Below are 7,102 nucleotides of genomic sequence, written 5' to 3' on the forward strand. Positions count from 1 at the left end.
AGGTTGCAGCTCTTTCTATTGCATCCCTCTAGCTTTCAAGTCAAGAGCTCCTGTGTCACACAAGGAAAAGCAATCTTTTACCTGCTTTGCCATGCTCATGGCAGCAGCAATGCAGATGCCAGCAGCTGATGCCCACAAGGACAGCCAGCCTGGACTTATTTTCATTACATATCTTTGTCCTGATGTCCTTCTACAAGCTGGAACATTTCTCCCTCTGATCAGCAAAGGGCAGGAGGGGTCCAAGCTGAGGGCACGCTCTCCCCTGTTTATCTGGCACAAAAAGAGAAAGAGAAAATGAAAACCAGATGTGTTTCCCTGCCCATGGCAAACACCAGCCTTTCCATCTTTACAGTCCTCCTGATATCAGCAGCAACTGAAACAACATCCCACTCACCTTTGCCATGTCTGGCAGAGGTTGCAGCTCTTTCTATTGCATCCCTCTAGCTTTCAAGTCAAGAGCTCCTGTGTCACACAAGGAAAAGCAACCTTTTACCTGCTTTGCCATGCTCATGGTAGCAGCAATGCAGATGCCAGCAGCTGATGCCCACAAGGACAGCCAGCCTGGACTTATTTACATTACATATCTTTGTCCTGATGTCCTTCTAGAAGCTGGGACATTTCTCGCTCTGAGCAGCAGAGGGCAGGATGGGTCCAAGGTGAGGGCACACTCTCCTCTTTTTCTGGCACTCAAAGAGAAAGAGAAAATGAAAACCAGATGTGTTTCCCTGCCCATGGCAAACACCAGCCTTTCCATCCTTACAGTCCTTCCTGACATCAGCAGCAACTGAAACAACATCCCACTCACCTTTGCCATGTCTGACAGAGGTTGCAGCTCTTTCTATTGCATCCCTCTAGCTTTCAAATCAAGAGCTCCTGTGTCACACAAGGAAAAGCAATCTTTTACCTGCTGTGCCATGCTCATGGCAGCAGCAATGCAGATGCCAGCAGCTGATGCCCACAAGGACAGCCAGCCTGGACTTATTTTCATTACATATCTTTGTCCTGATGTCCTTCTACAAGCTGGAACATTTCTCCCTCTGCGCAGCAGAGGGCAGGATGGGTCCAAGGTGAGGGCACACTCTGCTCATTTTCTGGCACACAAAGAGAAAATGAAAACCAGATGTGTTTCCCTGCCCATGGCAAACACCAGCCTTTCCATCCTTACAGTCCTTCCTGACATCAGCAGCAATGGAAACAACATCCCACTCACCTTTGCCATGTCTGGCAGAGGTTGCAGCTCTTTCTATTGCATCCCTCTAGCTTTCAAGTCAAGAGCTCCTGTGTCACACAAGGAAAAGCAACCGTTTACCTGCTTTGCCATGCTCATGGCAGCAGCAATGCAGATGCCAGCAGCTGATGCCCACAAGGACAGCCAGCCTGGACTTATTTTCATTACATATCTTTGTCCTGATGTCCTTCTAGAAGCTGGAACATTTCTCCCTCTGAGCAGCAGAGGGCAGGATGGGTCCAAGGTGAGGGCACACTCTGCTCTTTTTCTGGAACACAAAGAGTAAATGAAAACCAGATGTGTTTCCCTGCCCATGGCAAACACCAGCCTTTCCATCCTTACAGTCTTCCTGACTTCAGCAATAATTGAAACAACATCCCACTCACCTTTGCCATGTCTGGCAGAGGTTGCAGCTCTTTCTATTGCATCCCTCTAGCTTTCAAATCAAGAGCTCCTGTGTCACACAAGGAAAAGCAATCTTTTACCTGCTGTGCCATGCTCATGGCAGCAGCAATGCAGATGCCAGCAGCTGATGCCCACAAGGACAGCCAGCCTGGACTTATTTTCATTACATATCTTTGTCCTGATGTCCTTCTACAAGCTGGAACATTTCTCCCTCTGAGCAGCAGAGGGCAGGATGGGTCCAAGGTGAGGGCACACTCTCCCCTGTTTATCTGGCACAAAAAGAGAAAGAGGAAATGAAAACCAGATGTGTTTCCCTGCCCATGGCAAACACCAGCCTTTCCATCCTTACAGTCCTTCCTGACATCAGCAGCAACTGAAACAACATCCTACTCACCTTTGCCATGTCTGACAGAGGTTGCAGCTCTTTCTATTGCATCCCTCTAGCTTTCAAGTCAAGAGCTCCTGTGTCACACAAGGAAAAGCAATCTTTTACCTGCTTTGCCATGCTCATGGCAGCAGCATTGCAGATGCCAGCACCTAATGCCCACAAGGACAGCCAGCCTGGACTTATTTTCATTACATACCTTTGTCCTGATGTCCTTCTAGAAGCTGGGACATTTCACCATCTCAGCAGGAGAGGGCAGAAGGGGTCCAAGTTGCAGGCACACTCTGCTCTTTTTCTGGCACACAAAGAGAAAATGAAAACCAGATGTGTTTCCCAGCCCATGGCAAACACCAGCCTTTCCATACTTACAGTGCTTCCTGAAATCAGCAGCAACTGAAACAACATCCCACTCACCTTTGCCATGTCTGGCAGAGGTTGCAGCTCTTTCTATTGCATCCCTCTAGCTTTCAAGTCAAGAGCTCCTGTGTCACACAAGGAAAAGCAATCTTTTACCTGCTTTGCCATGCTCATGGCAGCAACAATGCAGATGGCAGCAGCTGATGCCCACAAGGACAGCCAGCCTGGACTTATTTTCATTACATATCTTTGTCCTGATGTCCTTCTACAAGCTGGTACATTTCTCCCTCTGAGCAGTAGAGGGCAGGAGGGGTCCAAGGTGAGGGCACACTCTCCCCTGTTTATCTGGCACAAAAATAGAAAGAGGAAATGAAAACCAGATGTGTTTCCCTGCCCATGGCAAACACCAGCCTTTCCATCCTTACAGTCCTTCCTGACATCAGCACTAATTGAAACAACATCCCACTCACCTTTGCCATGTCTGGCAGAGGTTGCAGCTCTTTCTATTGCATCCCTCTAGCTTTCAAATCAAGAGCTCCTGTGTCACACAAGGAAAAGCAATCTTTTACCTGCTGTGCCATGCTCATGGCAGCAGCAATGCAGATGCCAGCAGCTGATGCCCACAAGGAAAGCCAGCCTGGACTTATTTTCATTACATATCTTTGTCCTGATGTCCTTCTACAAGCTGGAACATTTCTCCCTCTGAGCAGCAGAGGGCAGGAGGGGTCCAAGGTGAGGGCACACTCTCCCCTGTTTATCTGGCACAAAAAGAGAAAGAGGAAATGAAAACCAGATGTGTTTCCCTGCCCATGGCAAACACCAGCCTTTCCATCCTTACAGTCCTTCCTGACATCAGCAGCAACTGAAACAACATCCTACTCACCTTTGCCATGTCTGACAGAGGTTGCAGGTCTTTCTATTGCATCCCTCTAGCTTTCAAGTCAAGAGCTCCTGTGTCACACAAGGAAAACCAATCTTTTACCTGCTGTGCCATGCTCATGGCAGCAGCAATGCAGATGCCAGCAGCTGATGCCCACAAGGACAGCCAGCCTGGACTTATTTTCATTACATATCTTTGTCCTGATGTCCTTCTAGAAGCTGGAACATTTCTCCCTCTCAGCAGAAGAGGGCAGGATGGGTCCAAGGTGAGGGCACACTCTGCTCTTTTTCTGGCACACAAAGAGAAAATGAAAACCAGATGTGTTTCCCTGCCCATGGCAAACACCAGCCTTTCCATCTTTACAGTCCTCCTGATATCAGCAGCAACTGAAACAACATCCCACTCACCTTTGCCATGTCTGGCAGAGGTTGCAGCTCTTTCTATTGCATCCCTCTAGCTTTCAAGTCAAGAGCTCCTGTGTCACACAAGGAAAAGCAATCTTTTACCTGCTTTGCCATGCTCATGGCAGCAGCATTGCAGATGCCAGCAGCTGATGCCCACAAGGACAGCCAGCCTGGACTTATTTTCATTACATATCTTTGTCCTGATGTCCTTCTAGAATCTGGAACATTTCTCCCTCTGATCAGCAGAGGGCAGGATGGATCCAAGGTGAGGGCACACTCTGCTCTTTTTCTGGCACACAAAGAGAAAATGAAAACCAGATGTGTTTCCCAGCCCATGGCAAACACCAGCCTTTCCATACTTACAGTCTTTCCTGACATCAGCAGCAACTGAAACAACATCCCACTCACCTTTGCCATGTCTGGCTGAGGTTGCAGCTCTTTCTATTGCATCCCTCTAGCTTTCAAGTCAAGAGCTCCTGTGTCACACAAGGAAAAGCAATCTTTTACCTGCTGTGCCATGCTCATGGCAGCAGCAATGCAGATGCCAGCAGCTGATGCCCACAAGGACAGCCAGCCTGGACTTATTTTCATTACATATCGTTGTCCTGATGTCCTTCTAGAAGCTGGAACATTTCTCCATCTCAGCAGAAGAGGGCAGGAGGGGTCCAAGGTGAGGGCACAGTCTCCCCTGTTTATCTAGCTCTGAAAGATTAAGACAAAATGAAAAACAGATGTGTTTCCCTGCCCATGGCAAACACCAGCCTTTCCATCCTTACAGTCCTTCCTGACATCAGCAGCTATGGAAACAACATCCCACTCAAGTTTGCCATGTCTGGCTGAGGTTGCAGCTCTTTCTATTGCATCCCTCTTGCTTTCAAGTCAAGAGCTCCTGGGTCACACAAGGAAAAGCAATCTTTTACCTGCTGTGCCATGCTCATGGCAGCAGCAATGCAGATGCCAGCAGCTGATGCCCACAAGGACAGCCAGCCTAGACTTTTTTTCATTACATATATTTGTCCTGATGTCCTTCTAGAAGCTGGAACATTTCTCCCTCTGAGCAGCAGAGGGCAGGATGGGTCCAAGGTGAGGGTACACTCTGCTCTTTTTCTGGCACACAAAGAGAAAATGAAAACCAGATGTGTTTCCCAGCCCATGGCAAACACCAGCCTTTCCATCCTTACAGTCCTTCCTGACATCAGCACTAATGGAAACAACATCCCACTCACCTTTGCCATGTCTGGCAGAGGTTGCAGCTCTTTCTATTGCATCCCTCTAGCTGTCAAGTCAAGAGCTCCTGTGTCACACAAGGAAAACCAATCTTTTACCTGCTTTGCCATGCTCATGGCAGCAGCAATGCAGATGCCTGCAGCTGATGCCCACAAGGACAGCCAGCCTGGACTTATTTACATTATATATCTTTGTCCTGATGTCCTTCTAGAAGCTGGAACATTTCTCCATCTCAGCAGAAGAGGGCAGGAGAGTTCCAAGGTGAGGGCACACTCTTTTCTATTTATCTAGCAGTGAAAGATTAAGAAAAAATGAAAAGCAGATGTGTTTCCCTGCCCATGGCAAACACCAGCCTTTCCATCCTTACAGTCCTTCCTGACATCAGCACTAATTGAAACAACATCCCTCTCACCTTTGCCTAATCTGGCAGGGAGGTGATGCTCTTTCTATTATACCCCTGTGGCTTTGAATTCACCAGTGCTTGTGTCACACAAGGAAATGCAACATTCCTGCTGTTCTGCCATTCCCATAGCAACAACTATGCAGATGTCAGCAGCTGATGCCCACAAGGACAGCCAACCTGGACTTATTTTCATTACATATCTTTGTCCTGAAGTCCTTCTAGAAGGTTGAACACTTCTCCATATCTGCTGCAATGGTCAAAAAGGGTCCAAGTTTAGGGCACACTCTCCTCATGGCCTCTTGCACTCAAAGACAAAGGGAACATGAAAACCAGAAGTGTTTCTTTGCCCATGGCAGACACTAGCCTTTCCATCCTGACAGTCCTTCCTACAATCACCTGGAATTGAAACAACATCCCCCACGTCTCTTTTTTGTGCTTATTCATGCATGAATAATAATAATGAGAATTTTACTGTAAATCTTATTTCTGCATGGAAACGATCAGATAACCGGAGCTTTTTTCTCTAAAACAACCCAGGAAATTTGCATTGTTTATCTTTGTACGCAAAATGTTTTTGCCATTCATCTCAAATATCAATACATCTGGCAAAATAAGATAGAAAAAGTATTTACAGACATTTTTGGACATAGATTACTTCTTGTCAAGTGGGAAAGAATCCCTAAGCTGCAATCATGGAATTCTTTTATCAGTTTCTCTGATTTAGCCAGTGTTACTAAAAGGGAAATAAGACACAGGCTTTAGATAGCAGCTGCCAATTTAAGAACGATAATAAGTTTTATTATTCTTAACTACGATCAAAGTCCTGCATTTCAGGATTATCTCCAGCTCATCAAGTATAATTAACAGTTTTGGATAGCCACATTATTATATGGCAATATTGTCTTCCTGCAAGGAATTTCATTGTTTTACATGTGCCACAGGTTGTTAATAGATTGTCTGATTACCATTTATTTTTTTTATTGGCTTATGATGACTACAGATAATTATACAGCAGCACCATAAAAACTTTAAATCCTATCCCATGTATCTGCATTCATACGAAAATTATATTGGAAAGCATTGGTGAAACTAAGATTACAAAATAAAGCAGGGGACAATTTCAGTGAAAGCCTGCAGGTTTCACAGCTCTGCCCATTTCAAACCCCTGAAGACATCCACGGGTTTCCTGCTGTGGGACACAGGCACTCACCTGCAGCTCAGCACTGCCTGCTCATGCCTGCGCACACCTTCAGGCTGGAACCAAGGAAATCCTCAGCAAAGACATCAGTACACTTTTGTTATGATGACTTTCCTAAAGAAGCATCAAATATTTCTTCACGAGAAATACTGCAAGTCCCTTTGACACTAGCCCTTATTTTAAATGTTTAGATTTGTGCTTCATTCAGGCGTGCTGTCACTCACAAAAAGATTTTTATTCTTTTGCTTTTCATTCTGAGGAACACAGTGATTTCTGCCTTGTTTACTGACTGTAGGCACAGCAATACTCCTGCACCTTCAGGGAAACAGCAAATCCATCTCTTTCACACCCTACTTCTATCAAGCTCATTCACCTTACAAGGTATTTATTGCAAGCAGCTCTTCCAAAAATGGAGATTAACAGAACCTGCAACCCAGGACACCTCAGTAAGCCAGTACTTTTCATCTCCTGAAGGTGTAGGTAGACACAGAGCTGGAACATCTTTTCCAGAGCTGTGTGATGCTATCTCATCTGTGTTCCCTTACTGTTGACTCAGTGTCACTTCTTATCTAACCTGGTTGCATCCCAGGATTTCTGGTGCCAAAAATAAACTGA

The sequence above is a fragment of the Phasianus colchicus genome, chromosome Z, assembly GCF_987193195.1.
Source record: "Phasianus colchicus chromosome Z, bPhaCol1.hap1.1, whole genome shotgun sequence".
In the NCBI taxonomy this organism is placed as follows: Eukaryota; Metazoa; Chordata; class Aves; order Galliformes; family Phasianidae; genus Phasianus; species Phasianus colchicus.